This window comes from Macrosteles quadrilineatus, unplaced genomic scaffold (genome assembly GCF_028750875.1).
Source record: "Macrosteles quadrilineatus isolate MER2022 unplaced genomic scaffold, UCM_ALF_1.0 Scaffold_5__1_contigs__length_97177068, whole genome shotgun sequence".
Lineage (NCBI taxonomy): Eukaryota > Metazoa > Arthropoda > Insecta > Hemiptera > Cicadellidae > Macrosteles > Macrosteles quadrilineatus.
In genome coordinates this window covers 58,889,881-58,910,629 of record NW_026542598.1, presented here as the reverse complement: position 1 = coordinate 58,910,629, position 20,749 = coordinate 58,889,881, and the positions used below count along the sequence as shown (strand labels likewise).

The 20,749-nt window shown below is 30.8% G+C and overlaps 1 protein-coding gene across 3 annotated transcripts in view; it reads left to right on the top strand.

The window, feature by feature from the left end:
- LOC128994714 (orexin receptor type 2-like) overlaps nucleotides 1–20,749 on the top strand; it is a 252,608-nt gene that overhangs the window by 208,412 nt on the left and 23,447 nt on the right. For all 3 annotated transcript variants that reach the window (XM_054419450.1, XM_054419448.1, XM_054419449.1), the window contains exon 2: nucleotides 7,802–7,857. The gene's annotated coding sequence lies outside the window, so the exon portion shown is untranslated. The remainder of the gene's footprint in view (nucleotides 1–7,801; nucleotides 7,858–20,749) is intronic.

Sequence of the window (20,749 nt, the reverse complement as noted above, 5' to 3'; positions counted from 1 at the left end):
ATCACTATTCTCTGTTGAATTAAAAAGTCTTGGCTACTTATAAACTTATTGGATTTGTTTAAAGTTGTATACGTATGGGTGTTCTTAAAAAGAATCTCCTAAGTCGAAACTTGATAATGATAATCAACCTGATATCTACTCGAGAAAAGCTTTCTTCAACTTTAGAGTGTTTTGCTCCATATTATGTTATTTGACTTTAAATATTAGCCAAGATAATTTTAAGAAGCATTTGCCATGAGAGTATAGTATAGTGTATGTAATAGATCATTTTGCAAGCGTTTATTGATATACACATTTGTTGAATAATTTTTATTATTTATTATGCATGGTGCAGGTATCCCTATTTAATTATAATACGTTTATCTTACAGTTATAAATTTTTATTCGACCTTTAAAACCAAAGATTTTGTAGAGACCAACATATTGGAAAATAGCTACAATTTTATAATTTTATGAAACTGCTTATAGTGTGATTAATAGCATGAAACTATAGGTATAGTTTAGTAAAGTTAGTAAATACGAGTACTGAAAGAAATATTTAAGCTATATAAAATTATTATTTCTCAAAAGTATGATAATAATTTAAAATTATAAATACAAATTACTTATATAGTTATTGTATTATTTTGCCCACTAAAACATAAGTAATCGTTCGGTTTCAAGAAAATTGTTTCAAACACAGTAAATTAAAAATACATTCTGATGTATTCTTTACTAAGCTTTGTTATAGATTCATTGCTATGTAAAATGAATAATAAGATAACAATTTTCGTATTAAAATTTATTGTAGTAGCCCCGGAACTGTAATAATGATCACAACAATTTAAAACTGTTTAATTGGTTCGTCAACAATTTATGAACCGATCACAGTTATGTCATTTATTTCTTGGGGATAAAAAAGATTATGGTGCGATATTTACAAGTTACCAATATATTATACCATGCCATTGCCTTTAGAAAAAGTTACACTCGTAGCATTATCAACAGGAATACCCCATTACCCCCATTACTCGAGTATTGTTGACAAAGTTCCAAGTGTTTTTGTTGCGGGTCTGACTTGATTATTAAGACAAGCTAACCTCTAAGAAAATTATTGTTAGAACAAATCAGAAAAGTTAAATTAAATAAATAACTAATGGGATGATAGATATTTTATTGTAAATTTGTTAATCACGTAAATTCTCACATGATTGTGAGAAATGTCATTTGTAACATTATATTTACTCATACAATTTTGTAAATGTACGAAATATGATAAATTTATAAGTTTTAAATGCATAACACGCCTAAAATCTTAAAGTAATAAAATTGCAATCTAGCAATGTATTATTATTATTATCCTAATAATGTATTATTATTCATTAGGTATTTATATTGAAAATTTAACACACAACAAACTTCATTTATCCATTCTAGGTTAATGCTACATTAAATAGTTGTGTGAACTATAAATTCTTTTTCGCTACTATTAATTTTCAAAGTAACTGTAAGCATGCAATGATATTTTGTGGAGTTTGATATAATGTTAGCGGCACACTAATCTCAACACAACACAACTTCAAATAGCTTTCTAAACTTCATAATGACTTTTTGTTGAGGGAAGCCATCAATTTGTATGGATTTTGCTAAGGTTAACGTAAGGCTTATTAAATTATAATGGTAATTAATGAAAAAGTAGTTTTAAATATCTAAAATACTTATGGAAAAGGATGTTGCATCCGTGTATATAAATCAAATATAAAATAATACTTAATTAAAGAATTTTCCTTCACTTTTACTTTCAATATATTACTACTCTTATAAGTAAAATTTACTATGAAACAGGTCATCAAATAACAACAAATATCCTCACACATTCTTAGTTAAGAAAAACTAGTTTTAATACGTCTCATTAATTTTGACATATAAGTTTTACACAAGTTTAAGTACTATTATATAAAGCTAGTGTCCTTTACAATTAACCAGACCCTGACAAAATTCAACAATACAATAAATATCTGTTTTTATTCAGTTTATTTGATTTATTTTCACATTTAACAGTGCAAAAATTCAGTAATTTTATAAAATAATTACTAGACTGATAATTACTAGAATGAAATAGACAACCACCGATTAATATTGATCGTCAATACATTTGATATAGAGTTGATTGTTAGCCTATTAGCTTGTTAGCTTACTCCATTGTATTTATTGATAAAAACATGTTCAAGTGCCGAGGCTTTCACTAGTGAAATAGTATGAATACGGCAAAAAATAATATATATTTATAATAGTGTCTTTAGATATCCAAGAGAATAATAACACCATTATTGTTGTGTATAACGATATGATTAGTTTCAAATTGAAGTAGTTTTTATTGCACTATTATTCATGGTAAATCTCCGCTAAATAGGTTAAGCTTTTTCTCTAACCATTTTGTATTTAAAATACAAAACATCTTTCACATCTTACGTGAGTATTATTAAAAATATAATATTATATCACCAATATGATAGATTTAATAAAACTATTTTAATAACTTTAATAATAATATGTAATTTAAATAATTTTTATTTTTCTACTTTGTTTAGGCCTAAGTTTTGTAAAATGATTATTTCTTAATACATATTAAAAATATTTCATGAATAAGATGTTACTTCAAAATCTTTTAGTATTTATTACTCTATTTCAAAACATTGAAATCAAGAAATTTTTACACGCACAACGTATACTTTTAGCAAATTTACATTTTCATTTCAATATAAAGTGCATTAATACGCCATAGAAATCTGACAGACTCTTTAGAGCTGGAATATGCTTCCAAGCGTTATATTCCGAGGCGAGTATCTGCTTCAATATTTAGCTGGTTATTATTAATGTAGTTCCTTTCATGCCACAAATCGGATCTTGAATTCGCAATCCAGTCGTGCGAGTCGTACAAATAGAAACGTTTTCGTTCGCTAATCAAATAGATAAGTGTATTTCTGTCACACCGCAATGAGGATGAGATTACAAATAACATATATATGTTTACTCAAAGGTTAATACATTATTATATAAATGTGTACTTTTCCCTCACCATTAGTTAGATTTACATTATGGAAATAAAACATTAATATATATATATATATATATATATATATATATATATATAAATATATGCTTGGTACATTATAAAGCTGCTTGTCCATTAGCTTTACTTTACATGTAGTAAATTGACCCGTAAAATTATCATAACACATATTATACTATGTAATGCATACATGCACCAAAAGATATGTTAAATATTTTATTGACAACTCAACAAACTAATAACTGTCCCCACAAAACCTAATCGGAGCTTAAACTTAACGGTTGATCGGTTGGTTGCCAATTATGAACATTCCCAACACCAAACAACTAGCGTAGTTTTTTTTTACCGTCCCGATGCAAACTTATATTTAGTCCTTCAATCTTAAACCTTAAATTATAGACACAATTACCCTAGTAGCACAAATATGTATTTTATAAATATGTTATATATTTAAAGTTGTATTTGATAGAACCTCGAATAAAATATATAAATAATATATCTTTAATAATAGTTTGATATATTCAAATATATATTTAAAATATTACCAAAAAGCAATGCAAAATATAAATTAAATATAAGTTTTGAATATATAAAATAGATTCATAATATATATTGATCAAATAAGTATAGAATCTATAATATACATATTTTATATGTATATTTTTCCTATTAAATATTTAAATAAAAATTATGTGTTGAGAATATTTTAAATATATATATATAACATATTTTTGAAACTATATTATACATTTAAAGTATTTATAAATATATTTTGAAACACGTCAGATATTTTTTTTTTATAAAATAATAATATATTTGTAGAATATATAGCCTATAATCTTTTATAATTAGCAAATAAATAATTTGCATCTTTTTGTTTTTTATAGTGTCTATCAATTTATACATGCATTTTTGTATGATAATTGCTATTGTGAAAGCGTTAAAATTAAGTTAATAATAATACGTACTCTGAATGGTGTCACTCCATTCTGCAGGTAAAGAAAAAATTACGCATATAGTTAAGAGGCAGTATACATGTTCCACAGCCTACATTTGGGTCAAACGAAAAACTAGTATTTTTTAAATTGCAATATGTGACAATGAATGTGATCATAGAAATCTCGAATGATTGGCTAGAAAAGGGTGCTAGTGACTGGCGACCTTTTAAGAAACGAATTACAGAAAAACAGATTAACAGAATCATATTATACTGTAGTATCAAAAATTTTGAAGTATTGCAACCATTGCAACTGACGGCCACTCTTTCACCATTTGAAAAGTAATGCTGACAACAGTCACAAGTAGCTCAGAGGTAAGGTAAGAGGCTCATAAGTCGAAGGACCCAGGTTCGAGACCCACCCGGGCTAAAAAAAAATAACAAGTAATTTTTTCAAAATTTGTTTTTATGAACTATTTAATCAATTTACTCAACTGATAATTGTGCTTTTCATACTAAATCTTCATTATTTTGTGTTTTTATGTTTAGGCCCAATGGGATGTTTGAAAGAGATATTAAATAAATTTTTTATTTAAATATTATTCACTAAAATATATTATTGGAACATATTTTTTTAATATTTAATAGATTCAAAAACATATTTTTTATATATTTAATATATTTTAAATCTATACTATTATAAAAAAGAGGTGGTTGCTGTATGTGTGTATGGGAAAAGTAAACTCGAAAAATACTGGTCGGATTGGGCTGAAATTTGGCATGATGATAGCTCACATTCCCGATTAACATATAGGCATATTCTTATTTCAAAAATCCTTTCGGGCTCCGCCCCAGTGGCTCTGGAGTTTCCCATGTTAACCTTATGAGAAATGGAATTATTGAATCTTAACAGCTGTTTCAATTAAACAAGTTGGTTCTGTTCTATGATGTTCAATAGCATTAAAGTTACAAGGATTACCAACAGGGTGCAGCACTATTATTTCTTTTACATTTATGACAACAGCTAATTTGCAACCAAAAGGTGAGTGAGCGTAGCGAACGAACTTCAACCTGGAGGCGAGTTAGCGTAGCGAACGAGCTAACCTGAAGGCAAGTGAGCGCAGCGAACGAGCTCCAACCTAAAGGTGAGTGAGCATAGCGAACGAGCTCCAACCTAAAGGTGAGTGAGCGTAGCGAACGAGCTCCAACCTTAAGGTGAGTGAGCGTAGCGAACAAACTTCAACCAGGACGTGATTGAGCCATGCGAACGAGATAATCTTGAAAATTAAGAAGTTAAACGGGGCAAAGCCCGCGGGTTACAGCTAGTATTATATAAAATTGACATTAATACACACTTGAGATATATAATATAGATTTTAAATATATTTTCATATGTATTTAATATATATTTGTGCTACTAGGGTACATACACACATCCAAGAACCGCTGTTAATGCAAATAAATTGTAGTTAGTATTTTTCTTTTTATATATAAAGGGTGATTTTTTTATTGGTGCGGTTTTTAAAACTAAATAAACAAATGAAAAACAACCTGCATTGACATAAAAATGCATTTATTTGAGCTACAGTGTCATGACATTAACGTTTAAAAATGATTTCTGGCATATGGGCTCCATTCCGTTCGCGTAGAAAGCCCAATCGAGAAGTCCAATTTTCGAATACTCTTTCCAGCAGCTGTGGTTGAATTCCGCCAATAACTCGACGTATGTTAGCTTCCAAGTCATTTAAAGTTTCAACACTATCGGGCAATGTTACGGGACTTTTTCGTTCCTCAGCTAAACGAACTTGAAGTGGATTTAGAAAATGTCTGGTTCCAACAAGACGGTGCGACGTGCCACACGGCAAACGACACAATTGGCCTCTTGGCAGAAACATTTGGTGAACGTATCATCTCATTTAGAGGTAGTGTCAACTGGCCCCCACGGTCGTGTGATATCACGCCAACAGACTTCTTTCTGTGGGGATATGTTAAGTCTGAAGTATACGCCGACAAGCCACAAACTTTAAATGTCTTGGAAGCTAACATACGTCGAGTTATTGGCGGAATTCAACCACAGCTGCTGGAAAGAGTATTCGAAAATTGGACTTCTCGATTGGGCTTTCTACGCGAACGGAATGGAGCCCATATGACAGAAATCATTTTTAAACGTTAATGTCATGACACTGTAGTTCAAATAAATGCATTTTTATGTCAATGCAGGTTGTTTTTCATTTTTTTATTTAGTTTTAAAAACCGCACCAATAAAAAAATCACCCTATATAAGTAATTAGCAAAAGGTTCGTCTTATAATAGTTTTAGTTTGTGGATTTTGCCACATATTATGTTAGTTCCGAATCTTTAACAGTTTATGGATAAATTTGAGTGAAAGATTTTTATTAATTAAGATAAACTGTTCTACGTACGTATTACAGCTTGCTCAGAAGCTTGATGTGCATTTTTCACACAGTTCGGTGTGAATATAATATATTCAAAGCTTGCAGTTCGTTAACACACAATTAAAACATACACATTACGAAAAAAACTGCAGGTAACTGCTTTAAGCATATAGACCGTGCTATCATGATAATCTAAAACCGGTGCCTTGCGGGGTGGATAAAAAGATATGTCTCTACGTATTAGATAAATGATTTATTTCGTGATATTAAAAAAAATCAACTTAGTATGTTATTGTCTACCAAATTTTATGTATCTATCACCTCTTCAATTCATTCCAGTCAGCAAATCTTTGCAATTGAACATCCGGAGTTTGCTGTCAAATTAAGTTTAATTTCTACTCCTACATTACAAAACCATCAAAGACCAACAATCCTAAGTCGGGTCATTGGCAATATGGAACGTGCTGAGAGAACAGTAAACATAGCCTCGGTTCTGACCTCTTTGTTCCGTTTTATTTTGTCGAGGCTATAAACATTCTAGAAAACAATCCTACTGTATAAAACTAGTTTGCAATTTACAAAATAAAGTACTTTTTGTGCTCAGAATGCTTTAAAATATTTTTTCACATTTTTTATTCTTGTAGCCTACATTTACAAATGGTATGCATATATGCTTCTAATAAAAACGATTATTTCCAGCTTTTAATGCAATTCATAAGCGAATAGCAATTCAATAGTTAATGATAGTACCTCATGTGAACTGAATATAGGCAAATTTAACAAGTACAGTATCTGGAAACGAGGCATTTTTTTGTAACATTATGTGTGTATGTGATATTTATATTTAAAAACGGTGTTTATATTAGACTAATAATAACTTGTATGTCTTTTATTGAAAGCGTTGCTTTAAAACAAGTTTGTAAAAAAGTATTGTTTGAGTTATAATTTTTGTAAAAAACATTTTATTCATTAGAACCCATTTGTTTTAAAACCATTCAATGTTTTACTTTGACTCTATAGTTAAAACGATTTAAATCGCATACGATTTAAATCCTTTTATTAAACATTAACCATGACATTGGTGACATATAAAATTACTGTATTTATTCAAATCACCAATATCCTTTGAAATAGATTATCATCTATTTTTGGAACAGTATGAAAGGAAATAAACATGGTTCATACTGAACTACTTATAATTAAAGTTTTGGTTACACGTTTGATTAACATTTAATAGAAAACCATATTTTTGTAGGTCCCCTATGTATTGTTTGTGATTCACTTAACGAACATTCATAGGAGCCACTCATAGTGTTGAATTTAGTATTATTTACAGTTAATTTATAATGGTTCAATCTTAATAATAAATTATAAGAATATAGTAGACAGAAATTAACTTTTATATATTATTTACAGATACCTGGCTACAAATCCGCTACTTATCGCTGTAAACACGAAGATCAATAATACAGGTAGGCACAGAACTATGAAAATTTATAAAAACTAGTATATACAAACATATTATTACACAGATCTTTTTCACAAAACTATGAGTTTGTAATTGAAATGAATTTACAATATTCAAGAAACTACAAAATTCGAAATATAAACTTATAATTGAAACAATGATAAAGGTATCATTCATAACAATTTTTAACTTTTTACCTGAATTCAAGAAATAAAAGTTTGTTATAGAACATTGTTAATGTTATATAACGAACTTTTATTTGTATAGACAATATAGAAAATGATGTAATAAGAATTGTATTAAAACAGAATATTTTAGGTCTGATAAAACGAAAGTTCTTCTGTCTAAATAAAGACAAATGCTTTTAGACTACATCCTTTCACGTTTTCTGTAATGATATTAAATTATCTCACTCAGGCTTACTTTCAAATATAAAGAAAATAAAAAATGCAAAATATTAGGTTTTAACTTTAAAATTTCACCGTTAACACCTAAGCTATCACTATAACTTTTAAAGTTTGTGTGCATACAAATTTATCATTATCAGTTTTACTGTCTTATACACCTAATACTTTATTGTTACAATAACAATAGCATGAACATTGATTTCTATGCTTTTTAGTGAATTACTGAGATTTTTGACATTTTCCTATTCATAATTTGTATCTTTACTTTTATAGTTATTACGATATTTACTTTATATTATATTGTCTACGAATGAAGTTTCCTTCACAACATGAAGTCAGTTTTTAAATTAACTTTATTTTATACCACTAAACACATTTCAGCTTAGTTAGTATTAAAAAAATAAATTAGGAAATTAAAACTACTGATGAAAGCCGTAAATTTGTTCGTAGAACTGAATGTTATGGGGGCATTTTTTTTTCAAATTCACATATGCTTGGAAAATGAAAGTATCCTTACAATATATATCTTACAATTAAATATAAATACAATATTTATAAAGTCTAAATTTTCAATTATATTTTATTACTATGCTTTTTATTATATAACTATGAATAATAGACCAGGAACAACTTCATACATGCAAATAAAGATATTTGTTACAATATTTACTCATTTAATTTAGAAAATTATCAGAATGTGTTATACTTACTTACTTACTTGATACTTGTGTGCTTAATCCTTGACCGACGATGTCTAATAGATTGCGTTAGAGGCACAATATCATACTTTTTACAAATTGTTTAAAACTAATATTTACATACTTCTTGAAAAAAACAACAAAAACACTTAAAACCTATTTTTTATTATGCTATAACTATTTCATGTCCTAACCTACTGCTGCTGTTTTCAACTGACTTTCCGTTCGTGCTTCCTTCTATTCCTCTAATGCCTTGTTAACAATTAATTCAATTTTTTTTTTAATTTGGAGTGTAAAGCAAAGCTGTCCTTTATAAAAGGCTTGAAATGAGCTAGAAGTATTATTAAATGTCATTCAATTTTACAAGGAAGTGTTGCAGACTCATAAAAGCACCTAAAGTATGGATTAAAGCTCACGTGGATGTCAGCACTGCGTCAAATGTGACTTTGCCTGAATGATTAAGTCACACCACGTAATCCTGCATTTCTTTGACATCTCATCAGCTGGTACAAGATGACCTATGTATGTTGCGTAGCTAGTTACAGTGTTTACAAGATAATTTTCACTTGTCAACTATCCTAATTCATCCTACAGACCTCAGCAAAAACCTTTTGTACAGGAATTTTTGCTTCAGTACAAGTTAAAAGTCTCCCTACCATGTTACAAATAAAGGTAGGAAATTTTAGAAAAAAATACAAAATGATTAACACTTATTTGTTTGCAGAATCCATAAATACGATCAAGCATACTGCATTTCACATTATTGTTTTCATCAAAATAGATGTGTGAGAGTGTTTCTAGGAACTAAACTCAGTAAAAAACAAAGTGCAAAAAACCCTGGATTAACTTCATTTAATATTTTCTAAGGTTCAAATAAAACCCAGAATTAATTGAGTTACTTCATTCACAATAAATAATACGTAATGTTTTCGATTATACTGTGTTATACGTTATGTATATTGAAAACAAAATAAATTTTTTAACAAATATTTTAAGAAAATGTAGTTTTAAACGCAAGAAGTTAAAAAAAACGTAGCACAATTAACTACTTAGTTTTAAGTGTGGGAATCGACCGAAAAATTGCATATGCAAAAAGGAAGTATCATTCCGATTGGACATGGACAGGTGGTTTGGAAATAATCATTATAGGACAGTAGGATTTTTATAATTTATTTTGTATTGAGTGAAGGTTTTTTCGTAGGGAAACTTTTCGAGGGCTTAGCCAAAAGTATCTTTTATCTTATGTATTATGATAAGAAGGCGTTCAATCTTGTATAGATTTAAGAGTAATGTAGTTACCCAACCTACAAACAATCAACTTTATAATCGTTAAAGGACAATAAATATTTTGATTTCTACTTAAAATGTAAATCTTATGTAGATGAGGATGAATGATGTAAAATATAAAGTAGAAAGGGTTAGAAATTTTTTAAAACCCTAATTGTTTGTAATGAAATCGTTTACAATCCTGAGACACTCAGAAAACTTTTAGAAAATTATATGGTTTGTAGTGAGTTTATTTTAAACTGCGAATTGATTGTGGTTGTTAAATCCATCTTTTCTATTTGTTTAAAAACCAAAACACAAAATGTGATAACTGACGATGTAACACAGACTGCAAAGTAGTTGTATTTACTAATTTATTTTGCAGTAGAAAATTTGACATTTAAAGAACGAAGAATGAAAAATATGGTGTTTCATAAACATGAAGATACAAATATAGAAACAGCCTGTTAGCTGGTCAACGAACCTGACCTTTTATTTTTTAAGGCACAGGCTCTGACTGTTAACAATGTCAACCTTTATGTTTGCGACTAGTTTTTTCGATAGTCGTGAGGATGTGATTATAAAAGAATTGCTTTACATACAAATTTTTTTAAGCATTTTAGAGTTTGAAGATTTTTGATTCTCTAAATCAAATATCCTCATTTATCAGATGCTTTTACATGGTAACTATTCCAAAACGGGTAGCCTAAATTAAATTTCATGACATGGAAGAAATACCGTTATATGTGTAACGCAAACTGACATTTTTTAAGTCCTTAAAAACGGCCAGTTATATGTATAGCAACAAATATAGCCTTTTGCACTCAAAAACAACGCTGTAACTACCTATGTAATGCACCATTTGAATCACATTTACTTTTCAATAATTAACCATGTATATTCCAAATGGACACCACTAAAGATTTATGGAATGATTTTTGTATTGAATCAAATAGAGTTTAAGTTTAAATATACTTAAATATTTAACAATGTTATAGTTGAAAGATGTTCAATTATATTAATCCCCACCTTGAAAATACAATGAGCTCTGTAAAAAGCTACTTAAACAAAATATTTTAATCTTATCTGATTCACCAGTTCAATAATAAACTTACATCAATGTGGTCAGACTTATCAAGTTTATGTATCAGGTTTATTTTGTTTCGTTGCTATTTTTTTTTAGCTTAGACGAAATTAAGTTATTATAGTATTTATTTTCTAAAATCATAGTAAAAAAAGGAAAAAGTAAAATGTAATAAAACTGAATATTACTCGTAAACACTTTTTGAACTGGAACGTGACAGGTGGTAAAAGTGAGAGTTTAGTCCAAATTCCTGTCTAACCTCTGACAAATCCTTTCTTAAACTTGACACACCTTTTATTTCTGCTCCCTCAAATATTTAAGTTGTTAATGCTTGTAAATATTCAAAGCTCGATTCGTTTAAAAGTTGACACTTAAATATAAAATCACCATCGCTAAACATTTACTAAGAGGTACATATTAATATTTTGGTGTTTATATGGTTCTAACTATTACTGATTATAATTTCCTTGAATTTTCGAACATACAGTACATTTCAGTTCTAATTTATTAAAAAAACTTTTGATATCCATCTTGAATTGTATTTTTCTTCTCAATAGTTTGGTATGAAACGTCCAGATAGTAAAATAAATTTAAATCCATTCAAGTCAAAATTTAAAACATATTAACAGTATATACTGTAAACTGTTCAACTTTTAACAACAAGTAAGTTCGATGACCAATTAATTCTTCTGCACCCTATAATTGCCCTATAAGTCAAACTTTTGTGCAATTAGCATTTAAAGTACACGCTCCAAGTTACTAAAATAGTTACTTTTACTTAGAAACTTTTATAAATTTCTATCTTGTTATGCAAACTGTAGTTCCTTATATTTGCCCCTAATGGCTCTGCCACAAGCAGTAGTTGATGTTTAGTTTCTTAACACTTGTTTAACACCCAAAGGCAATCTGACACAGCTCTAGCGACGCTCATTAAAACTTTCATTTCAAAGAAAGGTGGTCTGCATTTTACTTATTGATCACTTAGACGATATTCGAGGTAATTATTGCTTCAAATATTAAACGCAATACGAGTTTATGCAATGGTGGTGTTAACTATACAAATTTTGTTTTAAAATGTGTTCATAATTATAATTTTTAAACATACTATACAAAAACCATCAACAGCTTAATTTTGAAGACAAGTTTTATTAGTGGTTCAGTAGTTGAAACTATCATGTTGATCATCAACTTTTGTTTAAATAGTCACAATTTTATACACTTAACTGTAATAACACTATGTTGTAGGAAACATACATTGGCATACTTTTGGTTGCTGATTTCTATTGAGACGGATACGTAGATGGTTAAGTTCAAAGTCAAAACCTTTTCCTTGCATATTATTATAAACTATTACATTGTCTTGTTTCAGGATTTATACTTTGAAAAACACCCTATTTATAGATGGTGCATAGGGTTATGGAGTGAAATCAGTATTTTTCAGAGGAAAATTTTCTTTGTCTAAAACTTCAATTTTTTACATCAACCTACATACAGGTTGGCTCTAAACCACTGGGGGAAAATCAAGTTTTATGTATTTTTGGAATGAAAGATAAAGTATTATATAAAAAATATTAGTAAACGGTGAAGTTATTTGAAGGTATTCATCCGTTAATTTCTGGCTTAGTTGATGCTTTGCTAAACCAAAGCAGCAATGTAAAAATTCCACCCTCATTGTAATTTAAAAGTAACGTTTATTTGTGTATCATGCTGGTTCAGTCAATGCTTTTTATATGTTTTTACTTAATTCAATAAGCAATAATCTTTAGGTTGTTGTGTATGGTTTATAATAGTATAGTTTCATAAATTGAGCGAGCATATTAATTATAAGTTACACAACTAGTAGGATAAAAGATTAATTTTACGAGTTCCATAATGTTTGTTATACGTATAAGAAGGAAAATAACAAATCAATTCATTTAGCGATAAAGAAGGTCCATATTCAATTACATACTTGTCTCGAATGCATTCACTAGAGACCTTTGAGGATTCAATTTAATTAACTGTTCATCTCTGGGACTAAGGGTTGCGCTTTTTATTTGTCTTGGCCGTCTCTACAACAAACTAAGAAAATTAGTTGGCAGTGGCCATTAAATAGTACTTTGAATGATACTTGAATTGACTTGCTTTTTGTCTACATGTAGTGGAATATTTACAAATTGACGTTCTAGTTATACATCAAAATCGTAAATGCAAATTATAAAATGGAAAAATATAGACTTTAAAACTTACAATTTAAATATTAGCCCTCAAAAAAGAAAAAGAAAATAAAAAACGCTTACTAAGAGAAGGGTAATGTAATTTTTCAGTTAGATCTTAGCTGACAAAAGTAGTCTGCTTTATTTAGAAAATATGTTCACTGTTCAGCACTGTTAGGAAAACAAATTGACTATTACAATATTCAACGTAATCGAAAGAGTTAAATGACTGATTAGTACATATTGCTCTGTTTATCAATACACTGTGGAGATTACATTACAAACAATCTGCTTTAGATCCATCACAATAGATATTACCATATTAATCCCAATATCCTGATGTGCTGTGTAATCTAGAATGTATTATGCTCGCCATAAGCTAACTATACTCTGTTATAGATTTATTAGTTGAAGACAATTTCAAGGAATGTTATGTCCAAGTAATGTACCAACGCTTTTTAAAAGTAGTTGAATACCTTATGACAGTATTTATGAGTAAATATAACCGAGATTGTGATTAGAGCTTGGATAATAGCCACATTAAATGGAGTTTAAACGAGATCGTGTTGATTGACATTAGTTAATAGTAATAAACCATCTCTCGAATATAAATATTCTACTTAAATCTCTTAGTAAGAAATTCAATTTTAAATTATTTCCATTCTTTGAAACACGCAGAGCCATAGAAAGAGATAAATAGCCATAAAAAAAATAATTTTGTTCCTGCAGGCCATGAGTTCTTTGCGTAAAAACATATTTAATATGGACTGCCAATCAATATGGAATGGGTCTTTGTATTGTCAGACAAAATAATTTATTTATTAGAATTTCTTTCCTAAAATACATCATAGGAGGTATTGGCATAGGCTTAGCTCAATAAACATGGGTTTTGGATCCAGGCAAACATGATTTTACATGAACAAAAATTTATGTGTGCGCTAGCATAGTATTAACAAATTAAAGGAGAATAGAATGAATCTTTAAAAGTTATTACGGACAAACATCACGACCTATGGAAAAGAGACTAAAAGAACACCAGAAGAGCATTTGGAGAATTATTCCAACCTTAGTGATCATGCCTTCTCTGAAGAACATAGAATACATTGGACTGAATCGACTATGATCCACCAGGAAGCAGACTGGAAACTAAGAAATCGTAAAGAAGCTGCTTGCATGGCGGTTGATAAAAGAAACATATCCCAACTTAGTACTACAATCAGCCCCATGTTTATACTTTTGATTCCAGAAGAGGGTGAGAACAAAATTAAAATTGGAAAGACAATAATAAATTAACTGTGACATCTTCATAAACATTATAAATCATTGTTTGTTTACTTGATATGTTGTTACCAGAGGCTGGGTTTTGATGAAAACTCGAAATATACGTCCACATTTGTTTTAGTGAATTGTGTATAATTTTAATTTAGTACTATAATATTGTGGTATAATTACCTCGTCAAGTAATCCAAATGATGTGTTAGGCTAAAAACCTACATGTTTCGCCGTTAATACGGCATCGTCAGGGTACAAACACAGTAAGACATTGCTGTCACACGCATACAATAAATAAATAACACGAAACGAATTACGAACATAACATTTAGATAGGCCTATCACACGACGCGGACGGTCCCGGCGCAGGTAGTAGACTGCAGCGTCAGACTCCTTGCTCATTGTTGTCCACGTTATCAGCAGGACAAAGGTCAGGTGGTCGGTTACTTTGGTTTATTAAAACATTGAAGATGGAGTGTGAACGAAACTGTAGTTTTTCATTGAGGATATGTCCACTTGCGGTGTTGTCATTGTATAATTTGTATATTTCAAATTCCTCAAGCGTGTTTAATTTACTACCTTTTCTACATACATGTAGCACCTCTAGACCGTCAGCAATCCCACTCATATTATGGTTTAGGTCAATCAAATGTTGGGCGAACGCTGAATTCTGTTTGATTGAACGTGGTTTGGGCCTGTGTTCATTGTAACGAGTAACGAACCCACGACCTGTTTGACCTATATATTGGCTTGGACAATCTTGGCATTTAATTTTATAAACACCTGTCATTTCAATTTTCTCTCTTGTTTTGTCAGTCTGTGACAGGGTATTGCGAGTACGATTTGTGGTTTTGAATGTTAATTCTATTCCCTGCCTACGAAGCTCTTTGGATAGGCAATTTTGTAATGTGTGGGAAAATTCAACACAAACGTACTTCTTACGCTCGTCCAATTGTTTGACCTTCCCTTTGTGGTGTTTGGTTATAAGTTTGTCTACAAGCCTGCTGTTGTAGCCGTTAGATGTGGCTATATGTTTAATAATATTGTATTCTTTGTTGTAATTTGTGGGACTTAGAGGGACCGTTAGAAGTCTATGTACCATTGAGTTGAATGCTGCAATTTTTTGTGAGTGTGGGTGGTATGAGGTTGCATGAATGGTCTGGACTGAAAACGTGGGTTTCCTGTAGATTTTATAATCAAAATTATTGTTAATTTTAGTTACAGTTAAATCCAAAAAATTAATTGCGTTGTTCTCTTCCGTTTCCAAGGTGAACTTTAGCCTGGGTTGTTGAGATAATTTAATTGTAGATCTAATTGCCTTTTATTGCCATCAAACAAAACAATGGTGTCATCGACATATCTATTGTATAGGACTATTTTTGAATGATATTTGTTTTTGTTTGATAAAATGTATTCATTTTCGATATGATTTAAATATATGTCAGATAGGATACCAGACAGTGGGGATCCCATGGCTAGACCATCGGTTTGAGAATAAAATTTTCCATTAAATACAAAATAATTTTGTTTCAAGATCTCTTTTAGTAGGTCAATTACCTCAGTTATTGCTTCTGGTAACATAGTTGATTTGTTGGTTAGGTTTGTTTGTATTAAGTCTATGGTTTTTTCTACGGGTACATTCGTGTACAAGTTCACTATATCAAAAGAGGCAAGCAAGTGGTGGTTTTGTACGTGCCAACCCTTAGTTTTTTCAATGAAATCATATGAGTTCCTTAGACTGTGATTATTTTCTAATACTATGTTATCTTTCAGGATCCTTTCAAGGCGTTTAGCGATGTTGTATGTGGGTGCGTTTGTGTAATCAACCAGTGGCCTGATGGGAACACCTGTTTTGTGTACTTTAGGGAGTCCTCGTAGTGTTGGGGCTGATGGGTTCATAATGCGTAAATAGCGGATGTCGTCATCGGTGAATAATACTTTACTCGAATTTATTAAAGTTTTTATTTTCGTTTGATAATTTTTTGTAGGGTCCTTCTTTAGTTCAATAACATCATTAGCAGTAATAAACTCATCAACTTTGGCGATATAATCTTTTTTGTACATTATAACTGTGGTATTTCCTTTATCGGCTTTGCAAAGCATAGCATTGTGTTCAGACAATTTGTTTTTGATGTTTTTGAGAACATTGATTTCATGCTTTTGTGTCCTCGTTAGGTTACCAGAATTAGGGCTTTGTTTGTACTTTGATTTTAATTTACGTGATAAACATAACCTGGCTTCATTCCTAACGTCATTGTCAGATATTGATTTTATAGCTACTTCAGCATTAATAAGTTCACTGAACATGCCTCGTTTACCAGTCATTGGGAGGTTATGTTTAAGGCCTTTATCTAGTAAAGACATTTCTTCACTGTCAAACGAAATGTTGGTATTATTTATTGTGTTAGGGAAAAAGTCAAAATCAAACATTATAGCGGTTTCCTTATTCTTTTGATTATTGACCAGTTGTGTGAGTTTCTTGCGTGTTGTGGCCTTCTTTTTCCTCATGACTCTAGAAACGCCTGATTCGACGTGTCGAACTAGGCATTCCAGTTCAACTGGATGGGCTGTGTTAGCTAATTCTAGATATTTTTTCATGAGTAAAGTGTTGAGTAGAGACTTCTTATAATACAAATATTTGATTTCATTTTTAATCCATAATTTCTCAGCCATATTCTTGGTTTTCTTTGCAGCGTAAGATTGATTTTGAATTTTTATCTGTGCGTATTTAGGGATGACATTCAGTTTTAAACAGTCTTTGTTAAATTTTATGTTTTGTGTAGCGTTTGCCAGCTTTATCTTAACGTTTTTGTATTGTGTGGCCAGAATTGCCTGACAGGCAGAACTATTAAATTCCATGTTGGTGGCCCCTGGATTACTATAAATGACTATAATATTGTGGTATAATTACCTCGTCAAGTAATCCAAATGATGTGTTAGGCTAAAAACCTACATGTTTCGCCGTTAATACGGCATCGTCAGGGTACAAACACAGTAAGACATTGCTGTCACACGCATACAATAAATAAATAACACGAAACGAATTACGAACATAACATTTAGATAGGCCTATCACACGACGCGGACGGTCCCGGCGCAGGTAGTAGACTGCAGCGTCAGACTCCTTGCTCATTGTTGTCCACGTTATCAGCAGGACAAAGGTCAGGTGGTCGGTTACTTTGGTTTATTAAAACATTGAAGATGGAGTGTGAACGAAACTGTAGTTTTTCATTGAGGATATGTCCACTTGCGGTGTTGTCATTGTATAATTTGTATATTTCAAATTCCTCAAGCGTGTTTAATTTACTACCTTTTCTACATACATGTAGCACCTCTAGACCGTCAGCAATCCCACTCATATTATGGTTTAGGTCAATCAAATGTTGGGCGAACGCTGAATTCTGTTTGATTGAACGTGGTTTGGGCCTGTGTTCATTGTAACGAGTAACGAACCCACGACCTGTTTGACCTATATATTGGCTTGGACAATCTTGGCATTTAATTTTATAAACACCTGTCATTTCAATTTTCTCTCTTGTTTTGTCAGTCTGTGACAGGGTATTGCGAGTACGATTTGTGGTTTTTATTTTGTATGGTTTATTTTGTTATGGTTTTTTATTTTGTATTTAATGGAAAATTTTATTCTCAAACCGATGGTCTAGCCATGGGATCCCCACTGTCTGGTATCCTATCTGACATATATTTAAATCATATCGAAAATGAATACATTTTATCAAACAAAAACAAATATCATTCAAAAATAGTCCTATACAATAGATATGTCGATGACACCATTGTTTTGTTTGATGGCAATAAAAGGCAATTAGATCTACAATTAAATTATCTCAACAACCCAGGCTAAAGTTCACCTTGGAAACGGAAGAGAACAACGCAATTAATTTTTTGGATTTAACTGTAACTAAAATTAACAATAATTTTGATTATAAAATCTACAGGAAACCCACGTTTTCAGTCCAGACCATTCATGCAACCTCATACCACCCACACTCACAAAAAATTGCAGCATTCAACTCAATGGTACATAGACTTCTAACGGTCCCTCTAAGTCCCACAAATTACAACAAAGAATACAATATTATTAAACATATAGCCACATCTAACGGCTACAACAGCAGGCTTGTAGACAAACTTATAACCAAACACCACAAAGGGAAGGTCAAACAATTGGACGAGCGTAAGAAGTACGTTTGTGTTGAATTTTCCCACACATTACAAAATTGCCTATCCAAAGAGCTTCGTAGGCAGGGAATAGAATTAACATTCAAAACCACAAATCGTACTCGCAATAACCTGTCACAGACTGACAAAACAAGAGAGAAAATTGAAATGACAGGTGTTTATAAAATTAAATGCCAAGATTGTCCAAGCCAATATATAGGTCAAACAGGTCGTGGGTTCGTTACTCGTTACAATGAACACAGGCCCAAACCACGTTCAATCAAACAGAATTCAGCGTTCGCCCAACATTTGATTGACCTAAACCATAATATGAGTGGGATTGCTGACGGTCTAGAGGTGCTACATGTATGTAGAAAAGGTAGTAAATTAAACACGCTTGAGGAATTTGAAATATACAAATTATACAATGACAACACCGCAAGTGGACATATCCTCAATGAAAAACTACAGTTTCGTTCACACTCCATCTTCAATGTTTTAATAAACCAAAGTAACCGACCACCTGACCTTTGTCCTGCTGATAACGTGGACAACAATGAGCAAGGAGTCTGACGCTGCAGTCTACTACCTGCGCCGGGACCGTCCGCGTCGTGTGATAGGCCTATCTAAATGTTATGTTCGTAATTCGTTTCGTGTTATTTATTTATTGTATGCGTGTGAAAGCAATGTCTTACTGTGTTTGTACCCTGACGATGCCGTATTAACGGCGAAACATGTAGGTTTTTAGCCTAACACATCATTTGGATTACTTGACGAGGTAATTATACCACAATATTATAGTCATTTATAGTAATCCAGGGGCTATCAACATGGAATTTAATTTAGTGATGAGTAGCCAACAAATCAAGAATAACATTGATAATGCCATCACGAAAAGAACAAACCTGAATAGAGATAATGTATGGAAGAGGTAAATTCAAACCAATGTATAACTTTGTTAGCAGTTGTATACTCTTTTAAATGACACTTAAATCTTGTTTCTACTGTTTATAGGTACAAAGCCTTAGCGATTCTTGGGAAATCCTACAAATTTCGTAAAAAGTGGGAGTGGGGAGGGTGGGTGGTTCACAAGTGTTCAAAAAAGGGTTACATTGTTTTAAGTAGAAATGATATAGATAATTAAGATTAAAATTTATCAAAATAATACATAGCTAAGAATTTTGAATTTTTAGTGGGACCTCCCCATTACATATTTAGGTACAAAAATGGGATAAAAATAATTTTTCCCTGATGCATTAGTACCCAATTGTAGATATTATTTAAATTACAGGTCCAAGTTAAACACATTTTATTTAAAACCATACTTTTTAAGAAACTGTACAATCTGTGTATTTAATTTCTCTAAAATCACTGGAGATCATGCTTTACGCAACTTTTTTTTAATTCACGGCTTAATTACATCTAAGAAAACTTAAATTATTATTTCACTACTTTGAAGATATCAGATGTTTCTTAAATTTACTTTATCTAATTTTACGAAGAGTGAATATGAATATTTAATTAAAATGAGTATTTCTTGATATTAAATTAAGCTAATAAGAGCCATATAATTGCTAATTGTATAACTCTGTTAGTTACAGATCCAGGCCACAGTTAAAAAGTTAATTTACCTCGGAAGATCATTAGTGGGGATAAATTGCCACAAGTAATGTCGTTACTCAGCCCATCCTTAAGACCAATATTCAGAAAAACACATTACTGTTTCTTCTTGAGTTACAAGAGTAAATGAGTAAACTCATTAACGTGTTTTTTTTTTAGTAAACTAGTAAGGTGT